General features: G+C 42.0%; 1 long non-coding RNA gene across 2 annotated transcripts; it reads right to left on the bottom strand.

Moving 5' to 3' along the window:
• Positions 1 to 1,677: 1,677 nt before the first annotated feature.
• Positions 1,678 to 17,634, bottom strand: LOC138716765 (uncharacterized). Of its 2 annotated transcripts, XR_011336723.1 has the most exons (3): positions 16,935 to 17,634; positions 15,311 to 15,480; positions 1,678 to 1,799 (listed from the first exon to the last, which is right to left on the bottom strand). It is a non-coding gene; the product is annotated as an uncharacterized lncRNA (long non-coding RNA). The 2 variants fall into 2 exon arrangements; XR_011336722.1 differs by lacking the exon at positions 1,678 to 1,799 and having other exon boundaries at positions 14,946 to 15,480.
• Between the last annotated feature and the right edge of the window lie 4,087 nt (positions 17,635 to 21,721).

Raw genomic sequence — 21,721 nt, 5'->3', positions numbered from 1 at the left:
GAGAAGAGTAGTGGAGTCAGGAGGGGACCAGAAAATCTATAATATTCTTGCAGTCCTACTGGAGAAAGGCATTTGCTCCTTGAAATTTTACATAATAATAATATTATACTATTTGTGTATATATATACAAAAGTAAATGGGGTTTTGTACCTCTCTCCATCCTTATTAGCACTGATAATTGACCACAATTTTAAATTAAAAAGCAGAGAAGAGTGAAAAGTGAGGTTTTGGTGTGCTTGAGAACACTTATTTTAAAATAATTTGCTTAAAATCCTGTAAGAGTGTTTGAAATCAGGTTTTCCTATTTCTAGGAGTGATATTTTTTGTGTATTTTAACCGGACATTCAAACAAAATCTGTATGGATAGTATTGGTGTATATTATAGCATTTCCCGCCCAAGATTAGTGGTGTGGGAAGCCAATAGCTTCAGGGCTAAAATATGAACACCTTCTGCTTGAAACAAATGAACAGCTCATGGTATTAGCTACTGTAGCAAAACATTCATGTTGGCCACTTCCTTAAGCATGATAAAGATCGATACAGTGCTAACTAGGTTACAGCAGGGCAGCAGATATTTCACTGATTGCCATGTGTTGGATAGTACCTGGCAGAAAGCTGCCATCCATGCAAAATAAGACACTTAAGATGATCATTAATGAATTATTAGTCATAAGTTTTATTATTACTATAGTCATGCTATCATAGTCACTAGCATGAATTAATACTGCCTCAGGGAGCACATGTGCTACCAGGAACTTCTCTTTCCTCTTTCTCTAACAGAAACACAGTTTCCTGCAATACATAAAGATGTTTGGTTACCTGAACTGCAGACTTCACCCTCTGTTGTGGTATAAACATGGCACACAAAATTAATGTCAGAACTGATACAAAGAACTAAGACCCGTTAATTCCCCATCCCTTGTGTAACCTTATTCTTTAATTGTAGTCCAAAACAAGATTACTAGCTGCAGACTTTTTTTTTTGTGTCCAATATACATAGAGGAAATACTTTCTATTAATCTTTCCCTCTGTATGCAGTCTTGCAGAACAGTTCAAAGAAAACATGGGACAGATCTGAAAATGGATGTCCACTCACTCCAGGGTAAAAAAAGACTTAGATCTCCCCTGCATGCCCCTTCTTTACAGCCTGTGTGGAGCACTTCCTGATCCAGAAACTTCTGGGTTTTAAAAGTGTTCATAAATTAGGATTTTTAAAATTGAAAACCACCTGGTTGGCCATTTGCGTGCCTTAATGTTCACTGGTATTTATCTGGGGGCTTAGAATGTAGGGACCTGGGCAAACCTGAGAATTGCACCTATTTGAACCTCATGAAGTTCAACAAAGACAAGTGCAAGGTCCTGCACATGCATAGGGACAACTCTTGGTATCAATAGAGGCTGGGAGATTAAGCATTGAGAGCAGCCCTGAAGAGAAGGACCTGGCAGTACTGGTGGATGAAAAGCTGGATGTGAGCCAGCAATGTGTGCTCACATCCAGAAAGTCAGCCATACATTGGGCTGCATAGAAAGAAATACAGCCAGGAGGTTGAGGAAGGTGATTCTACCCCTCTACTCTGCTCTGGTGAGAACCTACCTGGAGTGCAGCAACCAGCTTTGCAGTTCTCAGCACAGGGAAGACGTAGACCTGTTGGAATCAGTCCAAATGAGGGCCTCTATAATGATCAGAGGGCTGGAACACCTCTCCTGTGAGGAAAGGCTGAGAGGCTTGAGGTTGTTCATCCTGGAGAAGAGAAGGTCCCACGGATAACTTACAGCAGCCTTCCAGTACTAAAGGGCACCTATAGGAAAGATGGGTACAGACTTTTTAGCAGAGCCTGTTGTGATAGGACAAGGGATAATGGTTTTGAACTAAGAGATGGAAGATTCAGACTAGATATAAGAAAGAAATATTTTACAGTGAGGGTGGTGAAACTCAGGAAGAGGTTGCCCAGGGAGGTGGTAGATGTCCCATTCCTGGAAACGTTCAAGGCCCGGCTGGATGGAGCTCTGAGAAACCTGATCTAATTGAAGATGTCCCTGCTCACTGCAGGAGAAGTTGGACCTTTAAAGGTCCCTTCCAACCCAAACTATTTTATGATTCTATGAACAAAAAGGAGGGGAAGGAGTTACTGAGCATGGAGTAAGAATAAATAAACAAATATAGTATTAATTTTGTAAAGAAAAGGTATGAAAAAATCCACACTGACTGTTATAGAATTTGATCTTTTCTGCAAAAAGTAGGACTTTAAATTTCGCTTTGAATTGCTGAGTTGTTTCTAATTTGAATATCAAATACATTTTGGGAAAATCATTCCATAATCAAATGCTATGCTATGATAATGGACAAGATAAAATACAGTACGATAAATTACAGTGCATTTACTGAACATCTAACATTTTGCTTCTTTTAAAATAATTGTGTTTATACTTCCTCCGTTGCAGTTAAAGATAAAAACATGCTAATTAAACACTCCCTCTTATAAAGAGCTACACAAATAGTTTTTACTCTTCATACTGAGTAGTCTACATGATAGAATTGTGGTGATTTATAAGAAAAGGAAAGCTGACCTTTAAAGATGCGTTGACATCTTATGTAATCTGTTAAATTGTATCAAAAATTGTTTAGACTCAAATGAAGCCTCTTAAAATATTGTATATAACTTGGAAGTCATAAATGATTCAATTAAACCATAGAACTACATAAATTATCTTTTCATTTCATCAGGTAATGATGTCAAGTGCTGAGGTTTCCTACCAATGAAGAGCTTTCCTATCAGTCAAACCAACAAGTTATTAATGTATTTGAGGTGCTTTAAAGAGATGGAAGAATAATTATATATTTTTATTGGTAAAGAATATTTCACATTTTTAAGTTTTCTCAGTATTTCATTGTCATATTTGCATGGGGTTTACACAGTTTTACAAGCTACCTAGGAATCAAGGAATATATCTGAAGTCATATTTTCTTGAGGTTACATTCTAAAATACTTAAAATCATGTGGTAGCAAGAACTGAACTTCTGTTTTATCACAGTTTTTATCACAGATAAAAACTTCTGTTTTTATCACAAAAAACACTGTAGTATCAAGGTTTGCAGGTAAAATTCTAAAAATCTTTTTAGTGCTTGCAGTATTGTCTCTTGTTGTCCAGAACAATGTTACGTGTTGCAAAGAACTGCAAACTTGAAAATTATTCTGCAGTTGAAGTTCAAATACCTCTTTTGCTTACAGGTTACCAATTCATCATGTTTTGGAAATATATTAAGCTCCAGTTCTGCAAACACTTAAACCAGTACTGCAAGTAATTTCAGACTCAGGGCTTTAAATGCTTCTGAAGAAGAATTAATGACTCTGTCTGACCTGCAAGTATAAATGTGAGGGTGCAAAATCCAGGATCAAATATTTTGTTCTTTTGTGATTACAAATTGAATTCAGGTTCTATAGTGTTGACAGAAATAAGGGTGTCAGGTTGTTAGTTTAGTTCAATTAGTGCTATTTAAAAAAACAGTTTTCAGAGAAAGATAAAGGGTTTGTCAATCCCATGTTGTGGGTTTTTTTTAATGAGGTTGTACATAAAAAATACTGCAAAGGAATAGGCAAAATCACTTCTTACAAATTCATCCTCTAATGGAAATTCTGCTAGAAATCCTGTTTAGACATCTGTCCTCCACGGGGTTTTTTGTATGGTCTTTTTCTGTGGTTTAGTTATTTTTTTTAATACCTTTTGTTACACAACTTTTGAGGAAAGGGATCCTTCTATTCCTGGAACTCCTTCAGATTTTCAGGTTGGGAGGGGGGTTTGTATTTAATTTTTGGATTTTTTAAAAAAGTGTCTACCAGTTCTGAGGTTTTAGGTCTTATGACCATTTTTTTCACAGACATATGAGCAAATCTGGAGTATTTCCTAACTTGTTCTTGAACTCTCAGTGAAGCTCTACTGCTTTCAACAACAAAGATACTAAAAATCCCCTGCTCTCTAGAGTGCTTTCAGCCCAGGTCTCAGACCTCTTACTCAAGGCAGTGGTGCTCCCCATCTCGCAGCTGCAGGGCCTGGAATGGGGAGGCTTAGCTGAGACTGCGAGCAGGGCAGCAGAAGCATCCAGGGAGCCTGACTCACCCACAGCCTCACACAGCTTAGACATCATTACTCTGTAGATATTTAATGGTCACGCATTTGCATTCTCAGCCTGGTGCTAAGACATTATTAGTCTAATCTGTTCTTCTGCTTCACCTCCAAATATGACTAGAATGACTTTCTTTTACATTATTTTTTTCTTTTTAATTGGAAAATGGCTAAAAGTTTTTCCTGACCTTTTTATCTTGCCAGCAGTGCCACTGCCTTTCTATTAATAACAGGCTTTGGGGAGTGTTTCGTCTGCACTGGCAACAGAACTGCTATTTCTTACACAGTTTGGTATCTGCAATTACAGTGCTTTTCTGAAGCGCAAAAGACATCTGTAAAAATCGAATCCATTTCCCTGCTTAACATCAGACACAGTACAGCAGCTCACTGCTCCTTCCAGCTTACGTTACATTTTCCATCTTTTTGTTGAAACTCTGTCTGCAGTGATTGTGGGAGACCAATTGCTATCAGTGAAGGTGAAGGACCCTCACTGGAGTGGCAGGAATGATGTACTTCATCAAGGAACACATTAAGTTTGTTTGGCTTGGATGTTTGCTGATGTCTTGATTAAGACCTTCAGCTCCTAACAATGCCAAGGTGCCTGTATAGCAGGCATTGTCCTTGAAGGCAGTACAAACAGGAGGATGCAGAAGGGAAGAGCTGGTTTTCATTTCCTAGGAAATCTTCATTTCTTCCTTCTGGTTGGACTGGTGGCTGCTTTCATGTACCTGCTCTTCACATGTTATGCAAGGCTTCTGAGAAGTCGCTTGAAATCCCTGGCTCTCCCAGAAAGAGGTAAGTATGGGGCTGCTTAAAAAGGAAGAAGCCAGTGTTGGTGCACCAGGGAGGATGTGAGCATCTGCAGTTTCAGGGAATTCTCTGGAACAGCTGGTCATACTGTCACTGTGATCTCTTCAAATCAGGTTTAGAGGCTGCTGCTGTTACCACCAACCAAATTTCTTAGCAGGTCCGGCAATGAGTGAGCTTCTTGCAAGTTTCAGTTCACTTTGTCATCCAGCATCTTTCTCTTCCCAGAGGATTTCCCTTTCCCATGCCAAGCCAGCCAAGGAGAACCTGTCTACTTTGACTGTGTTGAGCCATTACAGGGTTACTTTGGACATGTAGATCTGCAGTGGCTTTCACAGGAGCACAGAGGTCCTGGCCAGCCCTCCCCCACTGTGCTTTGTCTTCCTCCTCCACCCAGACAGTCTCCTGGGGAGGAGTGGAGGTGCATTAGCAGGTCTCCAAGCATCCCTGGTCCTACATGGCCCATCACTGGACCTGGGATACAACACCTACCCCCAGGTTCCCCACCAGCCCTCACAGTAATCCCCTTCCCCCAAGCCACACAGCTGGTGGACCTTTTTTCCACCCCAGGCTCCAGCATGGCTCCAGCATCCTTTTCCTTTGACGCCATTTGGGAGAGGTTGGTGTCCACTGTGGGGCTTCAGCAGCATGGCAAGAGTCAGACAAGATGTCCCACCTGCCCAGCACCAGTAGACAAGCCAAATCCCCCACATGGGAAGTGCTACGAATGCAATCACTGCAATAAGCAATGAATTGACTGTGAATCTGTAGTCATAGCCCCACAGCTGTTTTTCTTGGAGCTGTCGGCCTGGTGATAATCTGCACAGATAGTTGATTTGGTTTGGGTTTTGTTTTTTGGTTGGTTTTTTTTTTTTTCTATGGGCTCCTTGTTTTCTTCCATGAATTCTATGTTGCCTCTTGTGTTTTACCTTTCCTGGCAAAAGTGTTTCTCCTTATGACACGTAACTCTCCCCCAAGGCCAATTATGTAAGGTATTGCTGCTTGGTGTGTGTACAGCCCTACATCTTGATCCCCTGTAGAGAGCACATTGTGTATCCTACTGGCAGCAAACAAAAGCAGCTTCCTATACAAAATACACAAGTCTTGCTTCTGTGTCTGCATCTTTAGGCAAACACCCTTCTGCATTTTGGGATGCAAAGGAAGAACACTCTCAGTACCCACTTTCCTGGTGACGCGTGACGCTGAGTAGCAAAAAAAAAGAAATTCCTCCTATTAAGGAGAAAAGAATCTACTCTACTAGTTTGTGTTACATATACATCTTTCACCCTCCACACAGTCATACCATTTTAAATGCAAACAGCTCTTCCAGATAGCAGCATCACAGTAGTTTCAAAATGAGATGCATTTGTTTTGTCTTTAAATGAATGTGTTCATACTGAGCGGCAGTGGAGGGGCTACCGCTTTCTCAGGAGGCTCCTTAAGTTTTAGCTAGTGACATGGAGTAACGCTTTATTTAAAAGGGAAAAGAACAGACAAAAATCCCACCTCCAAAAATCCAAGTTCTAGCTGATGCTTGACAATCCTGTTTTGGGTAAGGTGTAGCTGTTCTTGCAGGGGAAAAAATTATAAATACTTACTTTCCTCGTTATCTCTTCCTCTGTGTACCTGGATGATTTGTCTTCCTCTCTCCTGCCACTGCAGTTTGTTCATTACAGGTGATGGACTAAGCCACAGCAATTAAGCCAGAGCTCTGTGTGTGTGTCTGTTCATGTGTGTGTGGGAGGGAGAGAGTTCTTGGGCTGTCCAAGCACAGAGTTCATCTGCTTCTGGCTAAATCAGACTGACCTGATGAAGGCCAGTCATAGAGTTCCCTGCTGCTGCTTCCTTCAATTTTCCAGGACTAGCACAGGAAATAAATGGATTTCTGAGCCCAAGTGCAATGGATGGTAGGTATGTGAGGGTTTCTGAGTGATGTGGTATTACGCACTCAGTGTCAAGATCAAGGTAGGATCTGGCTCCAGGCTTGGGATAATGGTTCGCCCTGGGCGGTGGGGGAGAAGAAATGGTCCTGTCTGGTTGGATAGAGGTTTGTTTGCTTTCAAATGGGGATTTCTAAGTGAGCAGAAGCTGGGTTGCATAGAGGTGAAGGAGCTTGGGAAAGCTCTGAGCATGGGGGGACAGCCAGGGCTGGCAAGGATGAGTGTAAAGGAAATAATTAATCCTTATGCATGTGTGAGTGGGAGGCATAAGTGGATGGCTGAGGAGTGATGGAGCAATACCAGAGAAAGAGAGGTTGGGAGCTGAATGAAACAGCAGAAGAGTTGCACTGAGTGAAAAACAAAAAAAAATAAAACAAATAAAACAAAACTTTCCCTTGCAATTACTGCAGATTGCTCCATTTTTTGTACCCTGTCAAACTAACACTCCCTGTAACAGCCTCCAGCTCCTCGCCTACTTCCAGTTTCTATCCTACGGCAATGTTTCCCAAACTGCAAGGTGCACCCCTGCCTGAGCGGGAAGGGGCAGCCAAGCCTACAGAGAGAACAAGAGATGCTAGAAGCATGTGAATGCCTGGCTGGCTTCTGCAATCCCATTCAGGCTCTCTGTCCCTGAAATCAAGTCTCTCACATGAGAAAATCCCAACCATTCATTTCTATTCCCTAGGTAAAACTGAATTCATAGCAAATGACGTATAGGGGCTTAATATAGGCAGAGACCCTTATGGGTCTAGTCACTACGCCTGCTAACAGACTGTGTTCTGTTGTAGGCCAGACCATCTGATACCAAGCTGTGAGTGCCTTTGAGCCACACATCCATGGTCGTGGATCATGGAGCTCTCAGCAGAGCACTGTCCCTTCCCAGCTATGGTCCCTGGCAGCTCCACTGCTGAACAGCCTCTCCTGAAGGTGACATTGGCTACCCTGACCATCCCCAAAGTTGGTTTTCTTTTGCATATTTAAATTTCAATCCTCCTCCAACCCATATTACAAGATTAGTCATTAGACCAGTAACGACTTCTCCTTCATTCTTGTATCTTTGTGTTACAAACATGTTACAAACCTCTTACATATTTGGTGGTAATAGGAGTATGGAATTGCTAAATTTCTGCTGTCCCCCTCTGCCTGAGAAAACTGGAAACTGTTAAATACATCAAAGGTATCAGACCAAGTTACTGTCAGGAGCAAGATCTGTGTTCTTTTTCACTAGCACTCATTGTTTACAGACACAAAGTGAAGTATGGTTTACATTTCTCCCAGTTGTCTCACATATTTGTAGAGTGTCAGATCTGATAGACCTTTTAGTCACTCTGTTTTTCCACTTCTTATTTTCCTCTTCTTTAAATTCTGGGTAGTCCTGGTACTGTGAGATACTCAGTGGGTTTTACAGGACCACAGCACTTCAGAAACATCCTCTTACTTCAGTGCCTGCTTCCAGCTACCTCTGCCCAAAAGAAAAAAGTCCTTCTACATGTCAGTCACCTCCAATAAAGCCATGTGAAGGGGTGGCACATCTTCTTGTGGATGCTGCTTGCTCTTGCCCCTCTGCCACAGTGCTTGAAGAGTAGCAGTGACATGCAGACCAGCAGCTTTCAGCAGGCAGCTGCTGCTGTTTTGCAATGCACTCCAGGAGAAGTTGTGCTGCTTTATACAAAAAAAAAAAATCTGCCTGGAGGAAAAAATCCACAACTTTGCGAAAGTACTGTTGGGAGCAAATCCAAAATGAAACCAACCAGCTCCATTCCTTTGCTGATTTTAAAAATACATATAAATTTTCCACAGAGCCGTATGTGATCTCCCACCTGCTAATTACAGATTTCTTATGTGGGTGGGATACAGATTTCAGTTATATCAGCGTTAACCTGGAGCAACTGTACTGAAGAGCTCACAGTGAAGGTTGATTTGGGATTTTGGTTTTTGCCAATATCATTTTAAATAGACAATTTCTTTGTAGATTTAGAACTTTTTCGATAATTTTAAGACACCACTGTCTTTTTAAGTCCTCTTCTACTCAAATTCTAGTGCCTTCACTAGTGGTTTATAATAATCTGTCTGTGAATTAATTTTCTAAAAGGCAGTTTTGTCTTCTTTTTCCTTGCCAGAAGTGAGACAGAGAAGAAGTTTTGATCTAGAGCAGCACTTTTAGCTGATCATGTATCCACCTGCATTCAAACTCGATGATTGAGTGGGAAATGAGACTCCTCCACAGTCATGGAGAGCTTGGATGTGGATCAGGACTCTCAAGCCACCTATAATAAGGCTTAATAATTCTAGTGTCCTAAAACACTGCTCCTGACAAGGAACATAGAAGTAGGATTTCATGGCACAGGGTGCCTCACCTGCTCACCATTAGCACCAATCACCACTGGATGGGCGCCTCCCAATTACATTCAACAATCTGAGACGTCCTTCTTTCACCTGCCTTGCCTTTGACCCTGAGTATCAGTTTTCCTTTCCCAGACGCTGACAGCTTGGGCAGAGGTCAAAATGGATCAAAAGAGAAGAACTTTTCTCCCTATGACCATCCTAAACAGGCAGCAATGAACATACATGCTGTTTTCTCACTTCTAGCATTGCCTACCTTCTTAAAGTTTCAAATCATTATTTGTTTCTTCTGCCAGTAGTGGTGGATGGGAAGCTGTGGACCCAGTGATGAACTGCAAGAGCATTTCATTGGTGTTCTGAGAGAATAACTGCCTTCTCTGTCTTATGGTCCCATTTTTTTATCCTTTTTTTTAAAAAATTTTCTTTCTAAAATGCAATGAAGAACAGACAAATGAAAGAAAAAGAGTTCTCAAATCCAAAATTGAAGGCATATTGTATTTTCTTGCAGTCTTGAGTGTATCTTAGACAATTTGTGTGACTGTATGAAGACCCATAAGCCCCAGGCTCCCTGATTTCAAAATGGGCATTATAGTACCTTATCAGGTCAGAACATTGTGAGGAGCTTAGGTGGAAAGTGCTTTAAGGCATGTGTAATCGACAGTTCTTATACCTGCCTGAGGAAGAGACTGTGTATTGTCCTCTCTGTCTCTGCACTGTGCAGCTCTGGGCTTGGAAAAAAAATTGCAAGATCTTTTTTCTGATTTTGATTGACCCAGGATTAGTCCTGGTATTTTGAGTGACCTTATGGGAAGTTTCAGTGATTCTATAAACAAGGGATACTCTGAGATTGAGATTTCAGAAGATTCAGTAACACAAAACTAAAGTGGAATAAAACAAATGTAAAATAAAATCCCAGTGGGAACCACTCTCTTCTCATCCACCTGCAGAGGTGTTAGTGCTGCTGATGCCGTGTGTGTATGAGAAGTGAGGGCCGAGGATGTTCAGTGCTGGGGTGCAGTGTGGGTGGGCTGAGCAGGCACTGCTCTGGGCAACCTACTCAGCCTTTCGTAGGGAGGGGAGGAGGGGGAAAGTTAAACTCCCATCCTACTACCTTGGATATTTCTGCTGGCTAGACAATATGGCAATATGGCTTCCTTCTAGATGCTCCAATAAAATATACAGAAAGTCTATTTCACTTATCAGCTGCAGAAATAAAAATTCAGATTTCTGGGCTAAATTGTGGGCAGTACTGCTAACCTCAGGCATTCTGATACACAGCTATAAACTCAGAATCAGAAAAAAACCCTGTTAATCCTATTGGTTTCTGATTCTTTAAAGCATAACAAAACTATATTTTCTTGGTTTTCTTTGTATGAAATCTAAATACTCAGTACTTTCAAAAGGGAGGAGTGGGGAAGGATATTCTCCAGTCCTGGGGCTGGGGCTTCGAGACCTCCCCAGCAGATGTAAGGTTCTTGTTAAACCTGAGAGGTGGCAGGAACACCTCTTTGAAGTGACATCCAGATAGAGGGGAAAGCGGTTGCCAGGGTGACAGTGAAAACAGAGCGTGGTCTACTCCATTCCCATAGCAAGAGAGATCCCTTGGAATAGCTTCAGTGGGAGAGGAATGCTGCATACAGTGGGAACTGATGTGCTGCTCTTGGAAACATGTGCATTGGCAGTATTGTACACGGGAGAGCCCAAACATGTAGAAGAAAGCTTTTTAGGTTTTGATCCTAAACGCAGAAGCCTGAATTTTGGATTTGGAAAGTAAATGAAAGAGAAGCTTTTGTCCTTTCCTCTCACCCAGCAGACATTTGCATCCCATAGACCTGTGTGGTCTCTGAGCAACTGAAACATTTGCGTTCATAAGTAAAAATGTGTTTCAAACTTCGAATCTGCAGGGATATTTAGATAATCATGTGCAATCTTAAGCAATTTAGTTAGCTTAAATACTCTCCATAAAGATTTTCTTTGGAGTCTTTCTCCTGGGCAGCCATGTTACCGAGCCTTTCTACACTTTGAATTAAATTAAAATCAAGGCTCTCGCCTTGTTATTTTCCCTCTCCTTTTTTTTTTTTTTTAAGGAAGTGATAAATCTTAAGGCATATTTTCCTTTTAAAAGTTATTTCTCTATTCCTTGGCTTTTAACTCAGCATTTGTTGAAATTCCTTAGAAAAGGGGCTGCCCTGCCTCTGAGGTGATTTACACTGAGAAGAATGTTAAAGAATTACAGATGACTGTTGGTAACATACCTGTGTAACATTAAAATCAGGTTAATTGCTTACATTTCACTGGAAGTTATGGATTGCTGCAGAGCTTAGTACTTCAGCAGATACTGCTACAGCAGGGGGGTTTTATTGTTAGTTAAATAGCAGTAGAAGTTGTCTGTGTTCAGAAGGGACCTCTTTGAGGGAGGACAGAACATTTCTCAAAGCTTCATATTTTCCCAAAGGGATTTTTCTAGCAGAACATGCCTGCTGTTCAAAGGAAATATTCCCTGTATGAGCAAATGAATAAAAAAGTAAGCTTTACAATAGACACCCTATTAAACTTTAAGGGGGCTGATGTGAACGACCCCAGCTCCACATGTTTTCAGAAAACTAATAAAAACCAGAAAATTATCTGTGGTGCTCTGCAAGGCAGAGGAGGCTGTTGCAAAACCTGCAGAAGGAAGCAGGACAGAGACATTGAAAGAACATAACTAGGGAGTGATACAGCAAAAATCCAAGGCAGCGAATCTTTGCAGATTTAATTGACAAATTTAAATGCCAATTTGTAATACTGTTTGTCTCTCTCTCTCTTTCCCACTCATTTTATTTTCAAGTGAGATTTCAAGTGGCAAACAGGGAGTCTGCCCCCTCCCATTAGCCAACCAGGGGATACGAGTACTATGTATGTGTGTGGAGAGGATGTTGCTGCTACCAACAGCTCTTACTGCAAGTGCTGAAGCGGCACAGGGGGAGGTTGGACATGAACAGCAGCATCCCTACTCACCTCCCCGGCTGACGCAGCCTTTCAGTCTCTGGCCCTGGTGAGGCAGAGTGAGGGGAAGAGAATGCATTTTTGCAGGTTCCTTTTCCATTTGTCCCACAAATCCAGACATTTCCAGCCTTGTAGTGGGTCCTTGGTGAAAGCAAAGGGCACGTGCTTTTAGCGGGAGCTGGGGAGTGCTCTTAGCCCTCATGTCTGCTCATGCACACGTGTATGTGGAGAAGGGTGGCTTTCTTGGCCTGATCTGTTAGCACTGCAGGTATTCCTACAATAAAGACTCATGTTAATTACACAAGGCATGCTGGCTGGTTTATTGCACTGTAATTGCTGCTCTTGCAGGACATCCACCCACTCGACTGTGAGCAGAGGCTCCAGGCTTTTCTCAAAACATTTGAGTCTATAGGAAGTTTTAGAGTCTGATTTTTACAATATTTGCTGGAGCAGGCTATGAGGGAGCATTTCAGATTTCCCTTCCCTGCTCCAAATTCAGGGAGATTTTTTTTTATGAACTACAGAAAACAGTAAAAGAATCCATGAATACAAAATTGAACATTGTAATCAGAAAGAGGGGCCAGCTCTCCTAATGAGGCTTTATTTAACCAGTGACAATATGCTGAAAAAAAGTAGAGGAAATAGGTCAGCTAAAAAAACCTGATACTACAAATGTCTGGTGTAATTTCCCACTGCTAAAATGGACGTCCTTCCGATGGGCTGATTCAGGAACTGTCCCCTGAAGTCCTGCATCTAATTTTTCAGCCATGAATGAAAAGACTGGAGCTCTGGGACTCAAGGCAGGTTATGTGACAGATTCAGAGTAAGATGGTTTTATACAACAGAGTCTAATGAGGAAACACCTGAGCTGGCTCAGCAATGAATAAAGTCTGTACCATACCTGTTTCAGCACTCACATGCTAGTTAACACTTCCTTAATGCCACCATTTCTGGATTCCCTTAAACCAGGAATCATCCAGCACTCCCGTCAGGAGAAGTGATGCTCTCCAGTCCCAGCTGTAAGATTTTACCGAACGCTATCTCATTCCTTAAGGACAAGTGTTGTGCCATGAACTGAAGCAGAGCACCAGCCAGGTTTAAAATGGAGTGTCTGTTTGAGTTAGTTTTGACTCTGTCACTTAACCAAATCACTTTGGTGCAAAGGTTTGTGCCAGCTCAAGCAAGAGGAAAGTGTAGAGGAAGGAAGAACTGCTGGAGAATGGTGAGACTGCTTCATTAGAGGCAGTGCTGATCTGTGTAGTCTGAAAGCATCTGTCAAATCGTGACCTGAGAAAGGGCTTCCTACCTCTGTGCCAGTGCTGTGCAAGGAAAGTGATGCACAGACACGGCTGTACACCTTCCAAGATCTGATGCTGGCATCTTCATGCAGATGTTTCTCTTTGGAAGAAAGACCTGTGGACCATGTTACTTCAGGTCTGTTACTGCCTCAAAGTTATTAGTTACTCTTGTATCTAGTCTCAGGCAAAGTTGCTTTATAAGCTTGCACTCACAATTCTCTTCACACAAAAGCAAAAAGTAGGGTTGTCAATGTACACATTCTTATGAGACATACGAATTGCATTAAAGGAAAATTTTGCTCTGAGTTCAGATACTGCTTTCCAAGTACAGAGAGCATCTGCATCATCATAGAGTATAGCCAAGGATGAGAGAGCACAACAATTATTTAATACTTGAGCCAATAAAAACTGCATGAGACCATCCCCAAGAAATATTTGTGTTGTTAAAATGGAGAGGACAAACAATGGTTTGGTAAAAGGAAGACCTAAACCTCTCTGATTAAAGATAATCTTCTGGACAAAAGAAAAATCTGAATAAACCTCCAGTGGTGGATTTCAACTGCCTAGGGAATACAGAGTTCCCAAGAGCTGGACTTTCTGTACTGCAGGCAGAATGAAAGCCTGACAATTGCATAAAAGGTCTTCAGCTAGAAAGATCGGGAGGAAAAAACCTCTAAAACTAATGCCAGGCACAAAATTTTACACATGCATTTCCAGTGGCTTTGCATGGTGGATCTTTCTGAGCTTTGATATTTTCCATTATCACTTTAAAATATTTCATTGGCATTTCATTGTTCCAACATGTCCAAAGACAGAGAGGTTTGTCTTCCTTTAAGCAGAGTGATCATCCTTTCAGAAGAAGAAGTGTCTTCTTGTGACCACTCTGCCAGAAAAACACTCCAGTGTGTAGCAAAAGAAGTAGGCAGGATCTTGGGATCCACAGGTCCCAAAGAAACCAGTGAGAGTGAATGGACCAGCCTGAGGATCTTGTTTGTGATCTCCATCATGCCCTGTGGTCATGTCCTGAACAGCTGTGTGCCCACACTTGTGGAAGAGACACAAGCTGAGCCGCAGAACCACAGCACGAGAGGTGACTTTTTCATAAGGTGTCACCAAAACAAGAAGCTTAGCAACTGGGGAGTTGTGAAAAGACAAACTAACAAACAATCCCTTCTGAAAAGTTAATCTGCCCAAGTCACTCCACACTATGGATGGTCGGGCTCAAGGACCTTCTCTTTATTTATTTCAGCTAGTTCTCTTCAGTACACCATAGGCTAAATCGTGCCACAGCAGCAACAGATGCCTAGATACCATGATGATAGGTGCTATAGAAAACCTTGCATAGCTATGGAAACCACAGTTGCATTTATCCATCAGAACTGAGTATCTGGCGGCCCATGTCTATCCTTCATGTTCTGGAAGATCATGAAAAAAATACTTGTACATGGCATTATATTTCACAGCTTTCTTTTTACTTGGCAACGCACACTTATCTCTCTTTGATAATAATAATGGTACATGTATTTTTAGATTAACATTATGTGACGGTAATTCTACTGTTATCCAATGTACTACAAGCACAGGGAAAAAAAAACCTTTAGAGAGAATAATTGAGGAAATCGAATCAGATTTAAACTGGTGGCAGGTAGACAAGATTTATCTCAGGGTTTAAATAAACATTTTTTTCATTAAAAAATAAAGAAAACAGCAGAAAGCACATGTCTGGATTATTCAGTCTTCAGTTTTCATGTTGCAAGAGTCTTCCTAATTGTCTGATTTTGCTATGCAGAGTGTAAGAGCAAACATGTACTGTACCTGTCATGTCTTTGTAACCCAAAGGAATGAGAACAAGACTAAGAGCAAGGCATTTCAGAGCTCCTCTCATGGGTCTGACAATGACTGCATCATCAGGGACAGGTGACATTCCTTCTCTGCTCTCCTTTCTCGTCTCCAAAATTAAGGCAATAGCACAAAGCTGTAGATATCTGCATTAGAAGAAAACAAAAAAAAAAGTCAAATGGAGATGATAAAGTTGCTTTTTACTAACAGTAATTGCCTGCATTCAAAGCTATAAGCAAAAGTGAAATAAGCATCATAGTACCTTTTGCTTTTACCTGTCCTACTTCCACACAGGCAATCAGCTCAGCCTGCAATCCCAGGCAGCCACCATGGCTGAGCTGGCAGTGACATGTTTCTGATCTCTTCATTCATGCTGGACAAATATGTTCCAAAAGCACTCAGTCTGTGAGCCAGACAAGAGCTTGACAGACCACAGGTAAATCCTGGCCACAGGTGGAATCTGTGGCAATCTTTCTGTAGATTTAGGCATAATCCTTACTGCCGTGCAGTCTTTCTGGGTTAGCATAGCATCACCAGGAAATATGTACTTCCTCCCCTCCTGTTCCTCCATCAGCTCTCAAGCCCGGCTGGGAGCAGAAGTAGATGAATTGGAGACTTTGGATACTTCAGAGGCACTTGCAGAGGTGTTGGCTCTTTGTATGGGTGGTTCATGTAGACAGTCAGAAGAATTTCTGTGTGCCTTGGTAAGCTAATTATCTGGAAACGATCTGTGTATTAACTCTGATCTTAAGTTCAGTAAAGACTTAAAAAAAATAAAAATCGGGACTAGATAACAATAATTGTGAAGGTTTACAAAGCCATGGGGGATAGACAAATGAAAGCAAATTACACTTAGTTTTTTCAAGGAGATCAAAGTCATAGGGTCTTCTTGGCAAAACATGCTAAACTTTATTTGCACCATGTTCCTTTGGCGCCTCTTACAGTTTCGTTTTGTTTTTTTAAATTCAAATCTTCAAACCCTCTCCCCAAAGGCTGTCGATCTCTAACTTTATTTAAAAGGCAGTTTCAACACCCCTTTCCAGAGGTTATTGACAGCCCTCTTCTCTCCCAAAATGACAATGCCTCTATGCCTAGGTGCCCTCTGACCGGCTAGGCTGGATAATTAGCAAATCACTGATGTGGCAAGGAATAAAGCTTCTCCTTTCCCCACCTCACCTATTATAGATCAGCAAATCTCAGCACAAAGCTGTTCAGTACTTAAACTTCATTGCCTATCAACATGAAAATGAACAGCAGCTCTTGCTACAGACATACAAGGGAGATTTATAGATGTAACTTGTTACTGGCCCCTGGCTGAGACCAAATATATAACAATAAGGGAGTTGAGGCCACTGGACCTCCACCCCTAGTTTCAAGAGGTGCTGTGACAAAGTGAATGGAAGAAAAGGAGCCGGGGATTTCTCTAAAAGCAATAATAGACCAGATCAGTCCCTGATGGTAGGGGGTAATATAGTCCTTTTGATAAACCCTGTCTGAGGTTATTCCTTCCAAATGCAGGCCCTAGTAATGATTTAACTCAGAATCTACTATGGCTTTTGGCAGATGTATTAAAAAAATTAGAATAAAATTGTACAGCTACCTATTCATCTTTGTTGGGGAAAAATCCTCAGTTGTAGGCTTGAGCAGTGGAGATCATGTGTCTTTCACAGCTTGAAATCCTGGCAAAAAGGAACTTGAGGAATTTCAGCTATTCCACATGACACTGGGCTTGACTTGCTACTTCCTTCTGAGTAATCTGCCCCCTCCAAAGGAAAATCTGAAACAGCATGGCATTTGTACAGTAGTGACTTTTTGCACCCAGGGGCTGCTCCCTGCTTACAGGACAAACACCAGCTTTCCCAGCCATTGCTCCAGTCAAGCAGGGCAGCCCACAGCCTGCAGAGAAAGGGATTACCTCGCGTTATTGTTTTCCCGGGGAAAACAGCGTGACCAGGATGCACGCAACTTTCTGTCTCTCCATAGATATAGCTGCCTCCGCGAATGTGGCCATCCTGGTCCGAATCCAAGAGGTCTGGCCTGCAACGTAAACAGAAAATGCCTCACAGCTTGAAGCATTTCACTTGGCTGCTCCCTACCACCACCAGAGACTTGATGGGGACTGAGGGCAGCCAGAGGTGAGGGAGGTCCCTGGCACGGTGCCAGTGGCCATTTTTGCCCGAAAAGTTCAGAAATTCACCTGCTTTGATTTGCTGGTACAAAGTAACAGAAGAAGTAGAGATCGGCAGGTGGAGACGGGGAAAGGCAAGCCAGACACAGGATCCATGACCCAGAGGACAGGGAAGAAATCTCTCGGAAACCAGGGAGGAGCAATGCACAGCATAGAATTATAGAATCATAGAACAGTTTGGGTTGGAAGGGACCTTAAAGATCATCTAGTTCCAACCACCCTGCCATAGGCATCATCCTCTGCTTTCACAACAGGTTTTCCCCCCAAAAGGGGCAGTTGGAACTAGATGATCTTTAAGGTCCCTTCCAACCCTAACTATTCTATGATTCTATGATTCTGTGATTCTATGATTCTATGGTGACAACCCTCTCTGGGATTATTTCTCCTAGCAAATATATCTTTAAGTAATTTTAAAACAGAACCATTTTCAGCCAGGTTCCCCTTACATCAGAAATGTCTATTCAGGAAACTACCCACTGCCTGATCCCCTCTGCCCGGCAGGGCTCAGCACTTGCTGTGAGCCCGAGCCAACTTTTTTTGAAGGCTTGCGTCTGTCTCCACGCTACGTTGCCAGGTGCTGTCTCAAAGCCACTGAACCAGACAAATCCGCACTTGTTTCTCACTCCTCAACATTTCCTCCACGGGGCCAGCAGAGGCAGAAGGGACCCAGCGAATGCACTGCAAACCCCCTGTTTCAGAGCAGGGATGATCACACACCCCTGCTCCTCTTGATCCAATTACTAATGAACTGGTCCCAGAGACAAAGAAGAATGTCAAGTATTCGGAAAATTTGAGCTGAACCTGCAAAAGATGTTATTTGTAGCTCTTCAAGAGTGATGTGTGGTCCTTGGGTCCAGCTAACCCCTACACACGGCCCCTGGGCTGCACTCATGCAATTGCGCCATGGGCAGCCTTGCCGGGGCGACCACACACCCTCACTTCTTCACCCAGTCCCTTTGGCCTGGCCTCTTCTTCAGGGATTTCAGTGGTCAGCTAAGAGGGGATGCTTCAAGATGGCTTGCACCTGCTGGCTGACACCTGGAAAGCAGGGGTACTTCTGCTGACATAGGATGAAGTGACCTCTGAAACACGTCATCTTTCCCATCTGTCACCGGATGCAAGTGCTGTTCTTCCTCTTACTGGTTTTCAGAATGGAGAAGTGGAATACTTCGACTGAAAATATGTCCTTTCCCTTTTTTTCTCTGAAGATTTTCAGAAATAGAAAGAATAGAAAGATTTTCTATTGATGGTCCCACCTCTAGGATGAATGGATACGCTTATTTTGCCAAGGTGCCAACTAAAGTATCAAGAACTATTTACCCAGCATTAAACAATTTGTCTTAGATGTGGCTGCTGCCAGCCCTGAGCTGCTCCTTGTGCGTGGGAAGGTGCCTGGGTAAATATAACACAGCATAAAAATGGACTCTTGAGAAAGAAAGAGATACTTGACCCTGCTGCAGGCCTGGTTCAAGGATTCCGATGTTGGAAAAGTTGCATCCTCCATCCACTCCCTCCCCTCCACTCCTCCAAAGACCCAGAAGCATTTTTCAGCCTTCTGATTTTCAAATGGAAGACACATGTTGGAAAACATGTTTCTAGGTGTAGTACGAATGAGGCATTGTAAAAAGATGCTTTCAGTGGACATTTAAGGCAGAAGAACGTCTTAACTCTTGATGCCTCCATAGCCAGAGGGAGGCTCCTCTGGAGGGTGAATGGAAATACAGCTGAGCCTGGATGCTCTGGGGCCCAGAGGTGCTTTTCCCAGACCACTGACGACAGGCGGGACTGGACATGGAGTTACTCTGTGATTTTTGAAAGCACAAGGCAGAAACCTTTTTTCCCTCTTTCTTCCCACCAGTTCATCTGTTATAGCTAAGCCAAATGAATTCTTGCATGACCCAATTGTTTGAACTAATTTTGAAAACCATTCTTACTACTTTTAATGATATACCTTCAGTCACGGGAGATTCTTTGTGTTCCGAGAAATATCAGCTGCCTTAGTCCTGCTACGTTAACCTGTTTCCTAGAACAATGAATTAAAGGGATTTTGTTCCATTTATTTACTAACAGGAACATAAAGCCCTATTCTGTCAATGTTTTGTGAAAGCAAGGTTTGTAATTAGGACTAGATTTTAGCAGTAACTAGGCTCCACTTTGTGTTTCAGAGTCTCTGTTATCTAGTTGCCTAAGACCCTTTTCCAAGGCTAATATCAACCTGTAGGAGCAATCTCAAGGTAAATCACTTAATTAATTGAGACATACAGTTATATATTTATCGCCAAGGGTGTACTCAGTACTGCTGAAGTCAGTGGCATTCCCTAGATGCATAAGACGAAGAGCCTACTTCGGTCCTTCACCGAACCAATGTCACGACAGAAGTACTACTCTCATGCCATAAGTCAAAGTGGACGCTGCCTGATCATCTCAAGTAATGATCATCTGAAACAGCCTTTCAGCATGTTGACAGAAAGACAAAAATTTAAGAGTAAAAATATTGTCTCACTTAGAGAGGTCAAACGCACAAAAAGTACATTTTTGAAGGAATGTCGGATGACCCCCACAGCTTCTCATGGGCAATTTTAATGCCCTTGCACTGTTCAGAGTTTTAATTGCCTCTTTGGGGAGGTGCTAGCAGCTTCCTGAAAGTGCAGTCACAATTTAGTGATTTGGCACACATGACTCCCCCAAATATGGGAGCAATTAGCACAAAGCGATATGGTGAATGGCAGCATAAGCACCGGATTCTGGACAGTATTCAGATGAGAAATCTAAACCAGAAGAGACGGAGCAGACGGAAACCCAAACAAGCTTTCACAGACGTAAAATGTATCAGCTATACTTAGATAATGGGAGTCTAACATTAGAAGATTGAATTCAGAGTCACCATTGCGCTCCTAAACCTTACTGCCTAAATGGGCTGCAGCATACAGTACCAGTTCACAAATGCAGCTCATGAGAAAATATCATCCAAATACTTAGTGGAAGTAACTTTAAAGACTTCTGGTAGAATTTAATGAACCTAGGTTGGACAAGGAGCACATCTTTTCTTAGTGAAAAGGAAAAAATACCTATTTAGACATTTGTTATTTATTTAAGACTGTAAAAATTTAGATATGCCCATAGGATCTAATTTTCTGTAAAATTTTTGGCTATATTGTGCATATAGCACTGTTTTCAGCAACCTGCAGTATACCTCAGTATTTTAACAGTAGGTTTAAGACATCAGCCAGTAAGCATTTTCTGTCATTAAAACCTTCCCACGTCAAACAATCGCAAGCTGCATTTGGCTAAAATCATGTCTCCCTGGTTCAGCTATCTTTGCCTTAATACCTGGAAAGGAACTAGTTGTGACCAGGACCAGTACTGTCTCTAGGGACCGCTACACCTCTAGTAGTTTTTGCCCTTGTCAGCGAGGTCCCCACTCTCTACAACACTCAAATGCAGTGCCTGGCAGTGTCCATCATGCCTAGGAGTGGCTGTTGTGCCCTGGTGGAGGCTGGGTTGGCTCACAGCTGAGCCAAGTGAGTATCCAACACCAGGGAAAGGAAAGAAAGAGAAACAGAAGCTGGGAAGACACAGAAAAGGGAAGAGGGCTGATCCAATAGAGTAGACGGTAAATGTCATGCCTAGAAAAGCAAGAGGCACAAGCAGCCGATTGATGAATTAGCAAGGGATAATTAATTAGTGAGCAAATCCAGAGGGCAATGAAATTAAATAGTTAATTATGCAATGGAGCAAACAAACAGCAAATTAATTAAATGTGTGCAGATCTACCAGATGCTCTGATTATTTAAGGCAAAACATGGTTAGTGAAACCACACCTCTGGTATTTCAATTATTCATGGTATCTCTGGCCATGGAGATTACAGCCTGTTTAAATGTGAGATCTGACCAATGTGCACCTAAAAAGCATTTATCTTAATAGTGCAAGTGAGATGAGCAGAGCACTGATGGAAAGTAGTAGGAAACACTGCTGTTTTGAATGAATTGCTTTAAAAGAAGATGCTGTAACAAGACAATATGTAATATGTTGCTTTCCTTTTCTTCTTTTAATTCTTTTTTTAATTTTTTGAATAATTGGTTTGAATTGTTACAGCTGAGAATGGCAGTTGGAAATGTCAGGCTCTTGCTGCCCCTGATAATGGAAGCTCTGCTGTGTCTGAAGAAAGGTAATTCAAGCAGATACAATTGCTTAATCT

The sequence above is a fragment of the Phaenicophaeus curvirostris genome, chromosome 1 (genome assembly GCF_032191515.1).
Source record: "Phaenicophaeus curvirostris isolate KB17595 chromosome 1, BPBGC_Pcur_1.0, whole genome shotgun sequence".
Lineage (NCBI taxonomy): Eukaryota > Metazoa > Chordata > Aves > Cuculiformes > Cuculidae > Phaenicophaeus > Phaenicophaeus curvirostris.
This window is presented reverse-complemented; position numbering and strand designations above follow the sequence as displayed.